This window comes from Equus przewalskii, chromosome 12, assembly GCF_037783145.1.
Source record: "Equus przewalskii isolate Varuska chromosome 12, EquPr2, whole genome shotgun sequence".
Classification (NCBI taxonomy): domain Eukaryota; kingdom Metazoa; phylum Chordata; class Mammalia; order Perissodactyla; family Equidae; genus Equus; species Equus przewalskii.
In genome coordinates this window covers 22115579-22135654 of record NC_091842.1, presented here as the reverse complement: position 1 = coordinate 22135654, position 20076 = coordinate 22115579, and the positions used below count along the sequence as shown (strand labels likewise).

At 40.1% G+C, this 20076-nt stretch overlaps 1 pseudogene; it reads right to left on the bottom strand.

The window, feature by feature from the left end:
• Window positions 1-18979, bottom strand: part of LOC103563958 (ER degradation-enhancing alpha-mannosidase-like protein 1) — a 121713-nt pseudogene extending 102734 nt beyond the window's left edge.
• Window positions 18980-20076: the final 1097 nt, after the last annotated feature.

Below are 20076 nucleotides of genomic sequence, written 5' to 3'. Positions count from 1 at the left end.
CTATTGCTTAAAGTACTCCTCATGCAATTCTGTGAGCTATTGTCTTTTTTCCAACAGCTTTCTTCATCTGTCTTTTGTGATCTATGTTGCATATTTCTCTATTTCTTGTCTTTTAATTGCATTAGTAGATTTTCAGTATTTCAAAGCTTTTATAAGCTTCTTGTCTGTACTAACCATGAGTGCTCTTTCCACAACTTTTATTTGAGGTAAAAAAAAATTAGTGAGTTTATTTTGCCCTTTTTGGTCATTATCTGAAAACTGCTTCTCTTTCTGATGAGCAGGAGCTTGAGTCTGTATATTGCTTACGTGCACTATTACATACACACACATACTCATACATGAAAAGAATATGAGGTGGGGGCGAGGAGGAAGCTTAGCTGTAGAAATTGTTACATCATCAAGGCTGATTCTCTCTCTCTCCATCTTTCTTTTTCCCTCTCTCTCTTTCTCTGTTTCTCTCTCCCTCTCCCTCTCTGTCTCTCTCTTCTTAAATGCCTGAGATATAGGTTTTCTTCCCTTCATTGAAGGTGTTATTTCAATGACTTGAGAAGATTAATTCACACTTTGGATATTATGTCTAATTAGGTCTAGAGGGCTCAAAAAAAAAAAAAAAAAAAGATAGACCTTAATGGTTCCACCTATCTCAGCAAAAAGAATTTTCTTATAAGTAGCCAAGATTGAAAGCTGTTCTATAAATTTTAATGGGCAGCTCCTCAAGCCATATCTCCTTAAACTAAGTATTGATAAGCATTTTATTGACTCACCCCCTTCCCCGAAGCCCCAGTACTGTTCTGGTGAATGCAGGCTGGGTTAGGAGCTCTGCTACAGTCACAGAATATTCCGCTTCTTTTTCTCATTCTCATTTTTCAAGGTTTTTAACATTAAGTTGAACTCCTTTCATTGTATGGTTGCTGCTACCAGTTTTTGGTGGCTTTTACTATTTTTATTAATTTCATGAGTATTGGGGAAATTTGGATGTGCGATTCAGCTTGAGCCTGCTGCCTTTGTCCAGAAGCCCCCATTAACTCCCTTATAAAAAAGTTAGGAAACTGATACTCTGAGAGTTTGAATTTCTCTAAAATCCTCAGCAGTTAAGTGACAGAGATAAGACTTAGAATCTTTTCTTTTCCTTCCAGTTCTAGTGATCTTTCCTGTGGCCTACACTCTTTTCAGTGGATATTTTCCACTTCTACTGGGAACTGAAACAGAGCCAATGGGCTTAAGCCACGGCAAGAGGATGGAGAGCTCACCTAACTGTTGGGACTACTTAATATTTTTAATGCATTTACAGAGTCATTCATTCATTGAAATATGTGTTGTTGTGTTGAGTGTCTCCTACAAATGAAACACTCTGCCAGGTGTTGGGATACAAGAAGCCAGAGAGACAAGACCCTTGCTCCTATGGAGCTTCTGGTCTAATGGGGGAGGCAGACAATAAGCAAGAAAACAAATGAAGAGGGTGCATTTCAGTAAGTTCTATGAAGACACCAAGCAAGCGATGTGCTGGAGGGTAACTGGAATTGAGAGGGGCAAGGACTCTAATTTACATGATGTAGATAGACAGAGTAGGTCTCTAGGGGCTTGGTGATATTTTGAGATCTGAAGGATGAGAGAAGGGCGTTCTTGTGAAAAGTAGAAGGGAGAAATGATCCAAAGTCCTGAGGCAGAAAAGGTTTTGGAGACATGGAGGACTGGCCAAGGTGGCTGAAGTGTAGAGATAAAAGGGGCAGGTGGTAAAAGATGACGTCAGAGCAGCGAGCAGACGTCAGATCATGCAAGACGAATGTAGCATGGTCAAAGGTTTGACCGATTATGGAGGAGTCATGTGGCTTCCTGAAGAAGGCATCTTGTCTGAGGGTATTTTACAAGAGGGAATTTTAGATGCTGGAGGTAGCGGAGCTGGTGCTAAATGACCGTTACATTTTCTCTCAGAGGTGGCAACTTCACAGCACTAAGTGAAGAGAGCTCAGCATATTTATATGTTGTAAAGAGCTCAGCAATGAAAGGTGCTAGATGAAGCCAAGCCTGTGGCTATTGTAACATTTCAAGATGCCCGCCCAAGACTGTAATAGATTCCTCTGGCATTTTCTGCTTTCTGTCTGAACATTGGGTAAGAATCTTCTTTTCATTTCCCCAGTTACATCTCACTTGCGTGTGTCTTCCAGCTTTGTAGGATGGATGTAAAGGTTAATTCCACATCTGTAACTTCAGGAAGGGTTTTCTTCCAGGCTGCCAACCTCTTTGACGATTTGTCTTGGCTGTTGTGCAATAGAATGTCACATCTCTCCACTCACCCTTTGAAAACAGCCTGTTTAAAGAAAGATGATTTGGGGTTACAGTCAATAAAATCAGGTGGTAAGCAATTCTTCAGCATGTTTGGTCTTCAACAGATAGGCTGGGTGGCCAGAGAGCCATTTTTGATAAATGTCTCCTTAGAGTGCAAGCCTGGGAGATGCTATGTGGCTGTGCATGCAAAAGGCTTGAAGCGACTTAAAGATGCACCCAAATGAAAACCAAGTGTGAACCATGAGGGCTCCTTTTGTAGCTCTTGCGGGGGCTCTCCTAGAGAGAATGCAGGCTCTGTCCAAAGTGAGCTCAGTCTCTTCAGGCAAGTAAATCAAACCTTTCGAGCTTCAATTTCTCCATCTGTAAATTGGGATAAGTATTTCTACCACTCACTGTTATTTGGAGGCTTGAATAGGATGTGTGAAAGTGACCAGCACAGTGCCAGTACATCTTTGCAGCTTCCACCGTCGCTCCTATCATTCAGCTTCTTTCTCTCCTCCTTTCTGTCTTCCTTATTAGCCATTTGTATCTGATTTTATGGTCTCATCAGAGAGTTTGGTGCAGCCGTTAGAGCACAAACTCTGGAGCCAGACCACTTGGATGTGAGCCTTGGTTCTGCCATTTTACTTGCTGTGCAACCTTGGGCAAGTCACTAAAACTCTTTGTGTTTTCATTTCACTACCTATTAAGTGATGACGATAGAAGATATCTCACAGGATTGTTGTCATGATTAAATCAGTCAACATGGAAAGTGTTTAGGATAATGCCTGGCATGTGGTTTGCGCTTTATGAGTATTACTTGTTAGCATTATTATTATTATTGTTTTTTATATTGCGGTAACATTGGTTTATAACATTATATAAATTTCAGGTATACATCGTTATATTTCAATTCCTGTGTAGATTACATCATGTTCACCAGCCAAAGACTAATTATAATCCATCCCCACACACGTGTGCCTAATCACCCTGTTCACCCTCCTCCCTCCCCCCTTCCCCTCTGGTAACCACCAATCCAATCTCTGTCTCTATGTGATTGTTTGTTGGTGTTTTTATCTTCTACTCATGTGAGAGCATGTGGTATTTGACTTTTTCCCCATGACTTATTTCACTTAGCATAATACCCTCAAGGTCCATCCACGTTGTCACAAATGCCCAGATTTCATCCTTTCTTATGGCTGAGTAGTATTCCATTGTATATAAATACCTTATCTTCTTTATTATTCGTCCCTTGATGGGGGCTTAGGTTGCTTCCAAGTCTTGGCTATTGTGAACATAGGGGTGCGTGTATTTTTACGCATTCATGTTTTCATGTTCTTTGGATAAATATCCAGCAGTGGAATAGCTGGATTGTAGGGTAGTTCTATTCTTAATTTTTTGAGGAATTTACATACTGTTTTCCATAGTGGCTGCACCAGTTTGCATTCCCACCAGCAGTGTATGAGTGTTCCCTTCTCTCCACCACATCCTCTCCAACACTTGTTGTTTCCTGTCTTGTTAATTATAGCAGTTCTCACGGGAGTGAGATGATAGCTCATTGTAGTTTTGATTTGCATTTCCCTGATAGTGAATGATGTTGAAAATCCTTTCATGTGCCTGTTGGCCATCTGTATATCTTGTTTGGAGAAATGTGTGTTCAGATATTTTGTCCATTTTTTAATTGGAGTGTTAGTTTTTGTTGTTGAGATGTATGAGTTCTTTATATATTTTAGATATTAATCCCTTACAGATATATGGTTTGCAAATATCTTCTCCCAATTATTAGACTGACTTTTCATTTTGTTGGTGGTTTCCCTTGCTGTGCAGAAGCTTTCTAGTTTGATGTAGTCCCATTTGTTTATTTTTTATATTGTTTCCCTTGCCCAGTCAGACATGGTACTTGAAAACATGCTGCAAAGACCAGTGTCAAAGACTGTACTGCCTATGTTTTCTTCTAGAAGTTTCATGTCTTACATTCAAGTCTTTAATCCATTTTGAGTTGATTTTTGTGTATGATGTAAGATAATGGTCTACTTTCATTCTTTTGCATGTGGCTGTCCAGTTTTCCCAACACCATTTATGGAAGAGACTTTCCTTTCTCCATTGTGTGTTCTTGGCTCCCTTGTTGAAAATTAGCTGTCCATAGATGTGTGTGTTTATTTCTGGGCTCTTGATTCTGTTCACTTGATCTGTGTGTCTGTTTTTGTGCCAGTACCATGCTGTTTTGGTTACCATAGCTTTGTAGTAGATTTTGAAATCAGGAAGTATAACTCCAGCTTTGTTCTTTTTTTCTCAGGGTTCCTTTGGCTATTTGGGGTCTTTTGTTGTTCCATATAAATTTTAGGATGTTTTGTTCTATTTCTGTGAAAACTGTTCTTGGAACTTTGATAGGGATTGCGTTGAATCTGTAGATTACTTGAGGAAGTGTAGAAATTTTAACTATGTTAATTCTTCTAATCCAAGAGCACCGAATATCTTTCCATTTCTTTGTGTCTTCTTCAATTTCTTTGAAGAATGTTTTATAGTTTTCGGTGTACAGATCTTTCACCTCTTTGGTTAAGTTTATTCCTGGGTATTTTATTCTTTTTGTTGCAATTGTAAATGAGATTATATTCTTAATTTCTCTTTCTGCTACTTCATTGTTAGTGTATAAAAACACAGCTGATTTTTGTATGTTGATTTTGTATCCTGAAACTTTACCATATTCATTTATTTTTTCTAAAAGTTTTTTGGTAGATTCTTTAGGGTTTTCTATAAATAAAAGCAAGTCATCTGCAAATAGTGACAATTTCACCTCTTCATTTCCAACTTGGATCCCTTTTATTTATTTTCCTTGCGTGATTGCTCTGGCTAGGACTTCCAATACTATGTTAAATAAGAGTGGTGAAAGTGGGCATCCTTGTCTGGTTTCCCTTAGAGGTATCCCTTAGAGGGATAGCTTTCAGTTTTTCTCCATTGGGAATGATGTTAGCTGTGGGTTTGTCATATATGGCCATTATTATGTTGAGGTACTTTCCTTCTATACCCATTTTATTCAGAGTTTTTATCATAAATGGATGCCGTATCTTGTCAAATGCTTTCTCTGCATCTATTGAGATGATCATGTGATTTTATTCTTCATTTTGTTAATGTGAAGTATCACATTGATTTGCAGATGTTGAACCATCCCTGCATCCCTGGAATAAATCCCACTTGATCATGGTGTATGATCTTTTTAATGTATTGTTGTATTTTATTTGCTAGTATTTTGTTGAGTATTTTTGCATTGATAGTAATCAGTGATATTGACCTGTAATTTTCTTTTTTTGTGTTGTCCCGGTCAGGTTTTGAGATTGGGGTAATACTGGCTTTTTAGAATGAGTTAGGAACCTTCCCCTCCTCTTCAATGTTTTGGAAGAGTTTGAGACGGATAGGTATTAAGTTCTCTTTGAATGTTTGATAGAATTCACCAAGGAAGTTGTCTGGTCCTGGACTTTCATTTTTTGGAGGTTTTTGATTACTATTTTGATCTCTTTATGGATGATTGGTCTATTCAAATTCTCTATTTCTGCTTGATTCCGTTTTGGAAGGTTATATGATTCTAAGAATTTATCCGTTTCTTCTAGGTTGTCCAATTTGTTGGCATGTAGCTTTTTGTAGCATTCTCTTATAATCTTTTTTATTTCTGAGGCGTCCATTGTCATTTCTCCTCTTTCATTTCTGATTTTATTTACTTGAGCCTTCTCTCTTTTTTTTCTTGGTGAGTCTAGGTAAAGGCTTGTTGATTTTGTTTATCTTTTCAAAGAACCAGCTCTTGGTTTCATTTATTTTTTTCCTTTTTGTTTTCTTTTAGTCTCTATTTTATTTATTTCTGCTCTGATTTTTATTATTTCCTTCCTTCTACTGATTTTAGGCTTTGTTTGTTCTCTTTCCAGTTCCTTTAGGTGCACTGTTAGATTGTTTATTTGAGATTTTTCCAGTTTGTCTCTATTACCATTAGCTTCCCTCTTAGAACTACTTTTGCTGTATTGCACAAATTTTGATATGTCGTATTTTCATTTTCATTTATATCCAGGTATTTTTTAAATTTCTCCTCTGATTTCTTCATTGACCCAATCGTTGTTCAGTAGCATTTTGCTTAATCTCCACATATTTGTGGCTTTTCTGATTTTCTTCCTGTAGTTGATCTCCAGTTTCATACCTTTGTGGTCAGAAAAGATGCTTGGTATTATTTCAGTCTTCTTCAATTTATTGAGACTTGTTTTGTGGCCTAATATGTGATCAATCCTGGAGAATGTTCCATGTGCATTTGAAAAAATGCATAGTCTACAGTTTTTGGATGGGATGTTCTGTGTGTATCTACTAAGTCCATCTGGTCATTTAAGGCTGATCTTTGCTTATTGATCTTTTGTTTGGATGATCTATCCATTGATGTAAGTGGAGTGTTGAAGTCCCCTACTACTATTGTGTTACTCTCTATTTCTCCTTTTAAATCTGTTAATAATTGCTTTATTATATTTAGGCGCTCCTATGTTGGGTGCATAGATATTTACATGTGTTATATCCTCTTGTTGGATTGTTCCCTTTATCACTATGTAGTGCTTTTCTTTGTTTCTTGTTGCAGTTTTTTTTTTTTTTTTTTGAGGAAGATCAGCCCTGAGCCAACTACTGCCAATCCTCCTCTTTTTGCTGAGGAAGACTGGCCCTGAGCTAACATCCAGGCCCATCTTCCTCTACTTTATATGTGAGACGCCTGTCACAGCATGGCTTGCCAAGTGGTGCCATGTCCACACCGGGGATCTGAACAGATGAACCCTGGGCTGCCAAAGCAGAACGTGTGAACTTCACCACTGCGCCACCAGGCCAGCCCCCAGTTTTTGTTTTAAAATCTATTTCATCTGATATAAGTATTGTTACCCCTGCTTTCTTTTCTTTGCCATTTTCGTGGAGTACCTTTTTTGATCCTTTCACTTTCAGTTTGTGAGTGTCTTTAGGTCTAGAGTGTGTTTCCTATATGCAGCATATATATGGCTCTTGTTTTTTTATCCAATCAGCCACGCTATGTCTTTTGATTGGAGCATTCAGTCCATTGACATTTAAAGTAGCTATTGATAAGTGTGTACTTACTGCTATTTTATTACTTTTTTTTCTGGATGTTTTAGTAGTTCTTCTCTATTCCTTTCTTCTTCTCTTGCTCTCTTTCCTTGTGGTTTGATGGTTTTCTTTAATATTATGTTTGGGTTACTGTCTATTAATTTTTTGTGTATTTATTATAGGTTTCTGGTTTGTGATTACCATGAGGTTCATATATAATAACCTATGTATATAGCAATCTATATTAAGTTGATGGTCTCTTTAGTTTGACCTATATCTAAAAATTGTACTCTTTACTCCCCTCTTCCCACATTTTAAATTTTTGATACCATATCTAACCTCTTTTTGTGTGTGTGTGTATCCATTACCCTCTTATGGCAACAGGTAATTTTAGTATTTTTGTCTTTTGACCTTCATATTATCTTCATAGGTAGTTTATCTGCTACCTCTACTGTATTTTTCCCTTTACCAGTGATTTTATTGGTTTTTTTAAAAATAATTCTCTTATTCTTATTTGTGGTCTTCTCTTTCCTGCGTAAATAAGTCCCTTTAGTATTTTTTGTAAAACTGGTTTCTTGGTGGCAAATTCCTTTAACTTTTGCTTGTCTGGGAAACTCTTTATCTCTCCTTCCATTCGGAATGATAACCTTGCTGGGTAAAGTTTTCTTGGCTGTAGGTTTTTTCCTTTCACTACTTTAAATATATTCTGCCACTCCCTTCTAGTGTGTAAGGTTTCTGCTAAAAAGCCAGCTGATAGCCTTATGGGGTGTCCTTTGTGTGTAACTTGTTGCCTTTCTCTGTGACTTTTAGGATTCTCTCTCTATATTTAATCCTTGAAAGTTTAATTATAATATGTCGTGGTGTGGGCCTCTTTGGGTTTAGCTTGTTTGGTGCTCTCTATGCTTCCCATACCTGGATGTCTGTTTCCTTTCTTAGGTTAGGTAAGTTTTCAGCTATTATTTCTTCAAATAGATTCTCTGCCCCTTTGTCTCTCTCTTCTTCTGGGACACCTATAATATGAATGTTAGTATGCTTGATGTTGTTCCAGAGGTCCCTTAGACGGTTCTTATTTGTTTTAATTGCCTTTTCTTTTATCTGTTCAGCTTGGGAGATTTCCTCTAGTCTTTCATCTAGCTGGCTGATTTGTTCTTCTGCATCCTCTACTCTGCTATTGAGTCCCTCTAGTGAAATTTCATTTCCAGTATTGTATTCTTCATTTCTGATTGGTTCTTTTTTTATATTCTCCAATTGACTGTTGATGTTCTCACTGAGTTCATTCATTCTTTGTCCACAATCAGTGAGCATCCTTAGGACTTTTTGTTTGAACTCTTTGTCAGGTCGATTGCTAATTTCTGTTTCATTTAGCTCTTTTCCTGGGGTTTTGTCTTGTTCCCTTACAAGGAACGTATTCCTTTGCCTCCTCATTTTGCCTCTTTCTCTGTGCTTATATCTATGTACCAGGTGGGTCAGGTACGTCTCCTGATCTTGGAGAGATGGCCTTATGTAGGAGATGCTTTATAAGGCCCAGCAGTGTGCTTCCCTCTCATCACCAATTCCAAATGTTCCAGGAGTAGCCCTTGTGTGGGCTACATGTGTCCTCCTGTTGTGGCAGGGTTGCTCTTGCTCCAGGTGCCCAGGGAGGCCAGGCTGACCCCTGGCCGGCTGATTGTAATGTTCAGCTACTTGTGGTGCTATGGATCCTTCAGTCACTTTATTGGGTGTGGGGAACCCCAGCACAGTTTACTGCAAGGTCTAATAAACCATTCCTGTTGTGCTTTGTCTGTTAGTAGGCTCCAGTGTGGCTGGTTGCTAGGCTCAGGGGCTTACAATTGCTGTAGGCTCCTGATCTGTAAGGCTCTTGTCAGCTCTCTCAGGATTGCAGCTGATTGGGGCTGGCCCCAGGCAGGGGAGCACCCCCATTGTTTCAGGCTTTGGAAGATGGGGCTGATCCCCTATGTGACCGTTTGAGAAGCACAAGTCTTTTGCAGCTGACAAGCCCCACCACCCACAGGGCCACACACCATTAACAGTCTTGCTCCATGTGTGCACCCTGGTCCCCTGAAGCAGATCCAGTTGCCCCGCTGCAGAGGCCCCGCATACTCCACCAATGCCCCTCACACTCCACCTGCTCCTCATGCCTTGCTCTGCTGAGGTGGACCCACCCACCTGGCTGCACCCAGCCTATGCAGGCCCGTGAGATGTCCAAGGGCTTGCTGTTGGGTGGGGGCAGTCCCTAGGGCAAGCTGCCCACCATGGCTTAGCTGGATTAAATCTGTGCTCTAGTGAGCAGGGCAGAGCCTGGGCTAACAGGCCAGGGGAAGAGCTCCAATGGCGTCTGCCAGCGTCTGTGTCAGCACGCCTGCACCAGGTCACAGTAATGGCTACCACCAATGTCTCAGTCCCTGCAAAGGTCTCACCTTTCACCGAGATGCACCGAAAGCCTATCTGTTATTATGTTAATATTATATTTCCTCTCTAGTTTATCTTCCTGGAAGTCAAAATTACTACCAGAGGTATTTGTCAATTGGTTCATCTCAGAGTACAGAGCAAAGCTGCTGGCATAAGTGGGCTTATGTGGACCTTTGATTTGTACGTTTGTCCACAGTCTGTATTTTGAGGTTGAGGCAATACATTAATATTGGCTTGATTTTGTCAGTAGAGTTGAACACAACATAAATATGCTTTACACAGCCTCATTCTTAATAATAAAATATTACCCCACATACAAAGACTAAGAGAAGAAATCATGACAATAATATGGAATGCTACATACATACGTACAAGTGTGTGTGTATATATATATATATATTTTTTTTTTTTTTTTTTTTTTTTTTTTTGCTGAGGAAGATTAGCACTGAGCTAACATCTGTGCCAATCTTCCTCTACTTTATATGTGGGTTGCTGCCACAGCATGGCTAATGAGTGGTATACGTTCACGCCTGGGATCCAAACCCACATACCTGGGCTGCTGAAGTGGAATGTGCCGAACTTAACCACTACCCCACGGGGCTGGCCCCCTCTATAATAATATCTTGAAAAATGTTTGATAATATGAGGTGTATTGTTATACAAAAAATTAAAGTGAGCTGCAGAATGATCTTAATACAGAAACACACACACACAAACATTAATAATAGATAGAAGAGGAAATGTACCAAGGTATTAACATTAATTATTCCTCAGTAGGGGCTTCATACATTGAAAATTCCCTAAATGCTTAGAGACTAAACTTATGTCCTCAAACAATAAGAAACCATAGCCTGAAGTGTCCTACCACGTGGAGAAATTTCTTTTTTTCTTTTTTTTATCATAATTTCTTTAAAGTACCACTGCATTAAAGAGCAGTAACTCACCAGATTCACTATGCAGGCAAAGTTTCTTTGCTGTGTTGTTGTTGCAAAAATTTCAGAACTCAGGCCCCATAAATACGTGGATATTAATATGAAAAAAGTTTTTTCACGTATTTCCAGTAAAATTGACCATCCAAGAAATGTTACCATTTTTACTTCATAGCTCCCCACCTCCTTCATACTGAACTCATTGTCCTGATAGTACAAATAGTATCATTTGACGAGCAAAATCTAACTTTACTAAAAGCCTTAGAACGCAGTATGTCCCAGGCTATACCGTTCTGCCTTCTGGCATCCTGGAGCCTCGACTCAAAGATCATCTCCATCAACACTTCCTTCACCAGTACAAGTAGGCTGTTTTCTTCTCCTAGGCTTTTAGCACTGAAATAGATACATGAGTCACTGAGGGGAGTGGGGTTTCGAAAGGAGAGGGGCTTGACTGGCTTTTTTTGAAGACGGCTCTTAAACAAATGGAGTCAGAATGGCTACTTGTATTTTAATTTTTATTAGTTCAGCTTCAAAGCTCCAGTTCTATGCACAGACAGTGGGTGTACATTCCAATCTTCTTTGGGAAAGACTGACCTGTTATATGTAACCCTATCCATCCCCCTCCACCATGTGACATAACGTTGTGACTAAGAACACAGCTGTTGGTGCCAGACAGACTTGGGTGTGAGTGTCGGCTCTGAGATTCTCTGTCCAGGACTAGGATAATAACACCGGATTTACTGGGTGCTTGTGGGGATATTCCAAACCACAAAATCAAATAAAGATGAAAGCTTTCCTGAGGGAAATGATTCAATTTGCCTAGAAATACATTTTTAAAAATTGTGCACATGACATACATGAAAGGAATCTTTAAAAGATAGTAGAGGACACAAAATATTACATAAACAAATGAAAGGCATATTCTTTTCTTGGATATAAGACTAAAATCATAAATTGTTAATTCTCTCTGAATTAATCTGTACATTCAATAGGATTTTGTTAAAAAGTACCAACAGTCTTGTTTTTGAACCAAAGAAACTGCATTAAAGCTTACCAAAAGATAAAAATATCCAAGAAAAATAAGAAAAATATAAGAGTTTTGATGAGGATTAATGTTATCAGATATACAGAAATATTGTAGAGCTACAATAATTAAACTAGTGTGGTTCCAGCACAGAAATAAAAACAGATCAGGAGGAAAATAGAGAATGTAAAAGCTGAAGCGAATAGAGAGGGAAATTTAACAAATGATAAAGGAAATGCTTATTCGTAAGAAAGAAGATGAATTATTTGATGAATCTTATTGAGAGAATTAGAAGCCATATGGAAATAACCTAGATCCCTACTTCATTCCTTCTAACAAATATATTCCAGGCAAAGCAAATATTTTAACTTTAAAAATCAGGCAATAGAATATTATTGAGTGTTAAAAGGAAATAAACTACATCATACTCAATGGTGAAAGACAATAAGCTTACCTCCTAAGATCAGGAAAAAGACCAGGATGTCTGCTTTCACCACTGTTATTACAAAGTGTACTGGAAGTTCTAGCTAGAGAAAATAAGCAAGAAGAAGAAATAAAAAGCATCGAAATTAGAAAGAAAGAAGTAAAACTATCTCTATTCACAGATGACGTGATCCCATGTGTAGAAAAATCCAAAGAATACATACGCGTGGACACAGCTACTAGAAGTAATAAGTGAATTTACCAAAGCTGCAGGGTACGATATCAATGCACAAAAAACACACGTGTTTCTGTACCTCAGCAACAAGCAATCCAAAAAGGAAAGTAAGAAAACAGTTCCAGGGGCCGGCCCCGTAGCGCAGCGGTTAAGCGCGCACGTTTCTCTTTTCAGCGGCCCGGGGCTCGCTGGTTCGGATCCCAGGTGCGGACATCGCGCCGCTTGGCAAAAGCCATGCTGTGGTAGGCGTCCCACATATAAAGTAGAGGAAGATGGGCATGGATGTTAGCTCAGGGCCAGTCTCCCTCAGCAAAAAGAGGAGGATTGGCAGTGGTTAGCTCAGGGCTAATCTTCCTCAAAATAAGAAAACAATTCCAGTTACAATAGCATCAGGAAGAATAAAATACCCAGGAATAAATTTAACCAATAAGGTGAAAGACTTATACACTGAAAATTACAAAACATTACTGAAAGAAATTTAAGAAGGCATAATAAATGCAAAGCTGTCCTTCAGAAATTAAGAAGAGAGAAAGTGTATATATATATACTCACATACACATATACATATATATATGGCCCAACACACATTACATCATGTGTAATTGCCAATATTTCATTGTTTTGAAATACCAACATAAAAATTTCTTATGAATCAATCTACATTATTTAGAAATAGCACCCATGAAGTGTTATCCTCAATACACAAATGATAAAAGGGAGTTCTTAAAAAGTCATAAAAACTTCCTAAGGAGAAAGTACTAGAAAGTGGGAGTACTGAGGTTTGAACTCAGGTCTCTAATATCAAACTTAAGCTCATAACTGTTATGATATACTGTTTTCCATAATTTCCCTGTGGGAAAAGGAGAGCCATTGGCTATTTTGAATCAGAAGCATGACATGATCTAAAATTGTTTTAAAAATCACTATGTTAAGTAAAAGATTAATGACAAATCTAGGAAACAACAGCAACAAAAATATAGCACACAACACAAAAAAGTTGTAAATCTATCAAGAGCCTCTATATATCAATAAGAAAAAAGGACCTACATTTCCATAGGAAAGAAAATGGGCTAAGGGGGCTGCCTGGTGGCACAGTGGTTAGGTTTGTGTGCTCTGCTTTGGCGGCCCAGCGTTCGCAGATTCAGATCCCAGGCATAGACTTACACACCGCTCATCAAACCATACTGTGGCAGCGGTCACACACAACATAGAGGAAGATTGGCATGAATGTTAGCTCAGCAACCATCCTCCTCAAGCAAAAAGAGGGAGATTGGCAATAGATATTAGCTCAGGGCCAATCTTCCTCACCAAAATAAAAGGGGGGGGGGCGTCTAAGGATATGAATAGAGAGCTCACAGTAGAGAAAATTCTAATGTTTCCAAAAAATGGAAAGAATGCATAAACTCATTCCTAAGGGAAATGTTACTTATTTTTGAAATAAATTTTATTGAGGAATAATAAATAATTCATATATAATAAAATGCATAAAAGATTGCTGTTTATCTTCCAAAACTTGATGAAACATCTTCATATGCCCTTCTTTGACCTCCAGGTTCTCCATAACTATTGGAACAAGCTCTTGTACCAGTGATCACAATGTACCAAAATGGTTGGTATACACATGTCCACTGAACAAAGGCTTTCCATGGGCTCCCAGGACGTTAGCCTGTGGACATAACCTTCCACGATCTGATCCCAGATCCCCTCTGTAGTCTCCACTCTTACAATGCTTATTCAGTTACCAGAATCCCCTTGCTATTATCATCAACTTGGTGGACTCTTGCTCAGTCTAGCGACCTAGGAGTACTCGCTACTTCCTAGATGACCTATATGTCTTTATGCCTCTCTGTCTGTTTCTTTCATATTTTGTTGCTTCTTCCCAACCTGGCCTACATGTTGATCTCCTACTCTTCCTTCAAAGCCCAACTCCAATGTTAAGGCTCCAGGAAGACTTCTCTGATTACTGCCTCTAGCAAAGTTACTAGCTGCCTCAGCTTATACTCAGCTTTTTATTGAGCATACCTTTATTCAAAATTTTACATACACACACGTCCTGCTGTGTGGTCATGAAATTATTGTCAGTGTATGTATCTGTCTCCCATACAGTAATGCTACAGTATGATCTCCCAGATGAAGGGATTGTGCCTGATGTATTTACCCTCTTCACATTAACAGTGACCCAGCAAAGAACAGTGCCTGTTGAATAAATGAAGGAAGAGACGAAGGGAAGCAACGTTCAAGGGAGAGAAACGTGGAAAAACATGGAATGAAAGTTCCAGTTCTGCATTTGATGTTCAAATGAGGGTTAAGGAGAGCCTTGTGTTGAAGTCTATGGTTTCCTATAGCTTCCTTGTTCTGATTTGCTGCACCATTTCACTCTAATATTTAGCTAAAGCTCAGATCAGGTCTGACTCAAGCCTGAACCTATGGGGCAGATGAGTGCCCCCTCAGTAGATCAGAGTGAACGTTCTGGGGAATACAGGGCTTTCCAGGGAATATTGGGGAATATCTAAGTGGGTCAGAGCTATTCCTCCTTCTGTATATTTTGTGTCACTTTCTAGGAGGGTGGGTAGGAAGAGCAGGGCTGATCTCTTTTCAGCACCAGGGACAGCAGCCTTCTTGCCCAGCCTCGTCTATGCAGGGAACTGGGTCAAGAGAAGACCACCCTATGAAAGAATATGGGAGGCTTGCCACAAGCACTGGGGAGGCAGGGAGCTGCTAAGTCACTGTGTGAGCGTAGGAGGTGCTTTTGATGAAGAAAACAATATTTGCATCTATATTTGGGGCAGTGATTGCAAGATAAAGATACAGAGATACCAAAATAACCTGTGATTGATTCTGGGAAAAAGAGGCAGAAAGAAAGTTGGGGGAAAATTGCTCCTTTGAAGCAGACATCTGCAATAAAAAAGGAATTGGAGCTCTTTTTTTTTTCTCCAGAACATGTTGGTACCTGTCATGCTGCAGCTTTATAAAAACCCAGAAAAAATCTCTCTTCCAGAGCGAAATCAGGTGATGTTCACTTAGCATTTGTTTTGCCAAGTATATCTGGTCTTGTTGCTGAAAAATCATAACTTTAATAGGTCTGTAGGTCACAAACATATGAGATGGCCCTGGATTGGACATTGGTATGTACCGCAGCCCAATGAGTGTTCTTCTAGATGTTTCTCAAAAGCTGCGGTGTGTTCTCTCAACCATTTGCCAACGCTTTCATGTCCAAAGAGTCATTGCCTCTCACTTGGATTATTACAAATGTCTCTGTTGAATATCTCAGGCCCCAGTCATGCCCCTTCCAATCTAGCTAGTTTCCAGGTTTATTTAGTTATGTCACAACCAGTAGAAATGTTTCAATGATGACTGGATAAAGTCAAAACTCCTTCCTAGCCCTTCAGAACTGAGCTCCATGCCTTGTCTGCAGTCTCATTCTACTATTAACCTAAATGACATACTCTGTCTCAGCCAGACTGATGTGTCTCTGTCCTCTAAATGCATCCCAAACTGTTTAATGTCTTGCTGGTCACTTACGCCAGACATGCCCACCACCTTACTTTCCATCTATGCAATCTTATAGCCCTTTAAGATCCAGACTGCAAAATGGCTCAAAGATTTCCTCTCCCTTTTCTGAACACCGGCACAGGTATGATGGATCCATGGTTCTTAAACATAGATCAGATCTGGTCTGGCATTTTCATCCATTGATTCATAAGTCAGTTGACTGCTTAAATATGTAATATTTATGTTGTACCTCCTTCATGAAAGACATGCTTAGGAACTGAGGGTGCAGCAGCAAACAAGACAGTCAAGTTCATTGCCCTCAAGAAACCTATTGAGAACCATCTTTCTGCGCATCTTTGTCACTCTCCAACTCTTACACACAAATTAGCTAGAGTATAAAACGTTTAAGAATGGCAACTCTTTCTCTTGGAATAGACTATGAATTTTCAAGGGCAGATATATATTACTATATATCATTATATTATATAATTAATAATATTATTGTATTATATTTTATAACTAATAATTATTGTCATCACTAATGTTTACTGATTTATAACTACCTGCCATACCCTATGCTTGATAAAGTGCCACACACCCTGCCATGTAATCCTTACAATGACTCTGAATATCACAACTATTATTTCCCCCATTTTAAGGATGAGGAAAATGAGAGACAGAAAGTTTAAATGACTTGCAGGAAGCAAGAAGTAAGTAGTAGACACAAGCTTCAACTGAGGCAGCGTGAACTCTACCATCCAGACCCTGAATGACTTCAATGTCCTTACTCCCATATCGCGATATGGACCTAACACTCTACCAGGCATACACTGAGTAGTTAAGAGTGTTAATTCTTGCATTACACAGCCTGGGTTCGATCACTGAATTTCTCACTGACTAGCTCTGTAACCTCACCAGGACTTGATTTCCTCATTTGTAAAATGGGAATAATTATAATATCAACCTTATAGAGCTATTGGGAGGATCAAATACTATTTTAATATACATATATATATATATATATGCATTTAGAACAGCCTCTGGTAAAAATTCAGCATTACATTGGGCAGTAATAATAGTTACTACTATAGAGGTTTAAGAAGAGCATATGAATGAAGGAATACCTAGCCCAGTGTCCCATGCACAGTTTGAACTTAGCAGCAATAAATAAATCCCCAGCCCGGGGCCCAGAACACAGCAGGGTGCCCAGTAATTGTTTATTGATTTAACAACTGACTATCAAAAGCTAGGGTGGAAGCGATGCCTGTGTAGAGACCCAGCATGAGTTTGCGTCGTGCTCTGAACATTGATCTGACTCCACAGGGTGAGAGATCCCCAGCAAGGAAGAATCCAATTTCAATACTGTAAATGGCACGCATGTCCTCTATCCTCCTCCCCTCTGCCCCACAGCTCCAGACCTCTGAGCACAATCACCTCTACAACACAGCTAGCTGTATGTCTAGATGCCAATGACACTCCCATCTACTTTATCTGATGGCTCTCAAAGTTGTAATTGCACCCCCTGGACAAGTAAGGTTGTGAGATTAATTAAAGGATGCCAGTCCCATGCTGACACACAGCACTTCTGTCTGCTGAGGTGGAAAAACCCCAAGTGCATCTGGAGCTAGTGAGGTGAGAGGTCATCCAGGCCATCCCTCTGCCTCCAAGCGTGCCTTGTACCTCTGCTTCCCTAGAGAGAAGAGTATCACAGCTCTTCTTCTGAACTCGGAGGAATTGTTTCATTTAAACTTCATTCCATGCCTCACTAAAAGAGAAGCTGGGCATCTTCTTTGCTAGGGATGACTCTGAAGCAGAAAGAGTTGAGGTTCCCTTGTAGATCTGAGTTCTTGGTGGGTGGGGCAGGAGAGGGAAGGAAATGCCATCACATCATCATTTTCCAACCCATTCTCCCCTTCCAGAGTCCTCATGCTGCTTACAAATGTGAAATCCTCAAGGTAAAGAACTGTCTCAGAGGCCAGCTCAGTACCTCACACAACCCCAGTGGTAATGAGGAGATGGTGTACGGCTTGTTCCTAGGATCTCCAAATGCTCAGATCGCAAGCCAGCTGTCTCCCCTGCCATCAGGCCAAAATATAGACATGGGGAAGGGACACTGCAAGCAAAATCATTCATTTTATTGTTATAAACACAATGGCCCTCAGCTCTGGATGTGTACCACTATCACTCCAGACTTTGAAACAGAATTTCTGGGTGTAGGACAAATATTCCTATTGTTTTCATTCCCATTAATTCTGAAGGTTAGTTGAAGTTGGGAATCATTTTTATCAGGATTTTACTCTAAAGGCTACTGGACATTACACCTATATCTAAAAGTCCTGTAGCCCAGCTTAGGAAAAATCCAAGCCTATAGCTTTAAGCATGGTTAGGCAGCCACATGGGCCCAAATCTGAGGCCCACAGCCTATCTCAGCCCACAGCACTGAGCACTCCCAATGTGAGGATAGGGAAAGAGTGTTTCTCCATGAAGACTGGAACCGAACTGTTGGAGCTGCCTTTCTAGAGAGAGAGAAGAGCTCCCATCCAGCAGAGGGAAGAACGGGGACCCTCTGGCCATAGGGATTACACAGGAGGTTGGAATTTTAGAGTCCAGAGAGAAGAAGAAAAGACCCTGAAAAAACCCTCAGCTTGGGGACGCAGAGCTTCAATCTTATCCCTGGGTCACAACTCTTTGTCCAGTGTTGTATCCCAGCCAAGGGCTGGCTTTTAGGAAGTGTTCTTAAAATGCTGGGTGAGTGGATGAATAAGTGAAACTTCTACAGAAAGTTTATCTGTCTCCTGTCCCCTTTTATCCAATCCTGTTTTGGTTTAGGGTTAATCTGAAAAGTCATGCTACTCTAAGATAATACCTAAGCAACAAGCATCTCACTCTCAAGCTTATGAACTTTTTGGTCTTGCAAGAGAGGGAAACGTGCAGTGGAAAGAACACAAATGAGTTGTGGGGACAGACCCCTTCACATGCGCCCCATGACTTACCAGCCATAAGAGCTTGGATGGGTCTCCTTACCTTGCTATGCCTCAATTTTGTCATCCGCAGGTCGGGGGTAATAGCATGTACCCCATAGGGGTATTGCAGCTGTTCTTGCTGAGTTTTCTGCAGTGACTGGCACATGGTAGATGTTCCATAAGTGGCAGCTGTTAAGAGAGTGTGACTCTGGCTGGCTTTTGAGCCTTTGAATACAAGGGAGAGTCCTGGCAGGCTTGATTGCCCCAAGGCCATTAAAGAGCTTTGGGGTCCAGAACAGTTTTCTTGAGAGGGGATGGATACTGCTGAAAGGAAATGAGAGCTAGACAGACAGGGTGGGTTTAGATCCCAACTGAGCCGTTTACCAGCTGTGTGAATTGCATCACTGTCAGTGGTCAAATCAGGTGACTTCTCATGGCCCATCCAAGAGTTTGTAATTCTATCTCTGTGTCGGTGGCTTAGCTGACAGGCCCTCAGGTAGTAAGGGCAATGGATGAGGGCTATTTGGGGCTAGGAGACCATATCTAGGTATTCTAAGAAAAGGGAACACTGAAGTAGAAGTTATAATGTGGCAATAAAATGAATGAGGGTTTTCGAGTTGCAGGTGGCTTTGAAATTATTTTGAAATATGTTTTATAATTGCTTTATAAATTTTGTATCTTGTTTTAAAAGTAGAGGTGGGGGTCAAGCCCCACAGTGTCTAGAGTCCATGGGGGGCTCTGAGCAAAGGCAGATTCATGGGAGGGTGGAGTAGGATTTGGAAGGGCTGTGATCCAAAGAGGAATGCAGCTGGGGTGATGGAAAGAGCATCGCTGATTCAGCCAGTAGATAGGTGTCAGGTACAATTCTGAATGAGAGGCATTGCAGTGTTGATGACAAGCCTTACTGCTGTAAAGCTGCTGTGTGACTTTGAATAAGTTGTGCTCCCTCTCTGAGGCTCAGATAACTTATGAGCAAAGCCACGGGGGGGCGGGGACACGACTAAATCAGAGTCATTTTTTCTTCTACATAACAGAAGATATATGCACGTGTGACAGAGCCCCAGGGGGCATCTACATTGTGGTGACATCTCTCTGACGTCTGAATAACACCGAAGCGTTATTTAGGGATATAGGGCTGTTCATATTAGCACAGCCCTATCTGCTGCCCACAAGCTACTGCAGAATGAATGGGGAGGTGAGCAATGGGCAAGATCTACGTTTTTAGCTACACTCCATTGCTTTTCAGTTCTTACTAAGAAATCA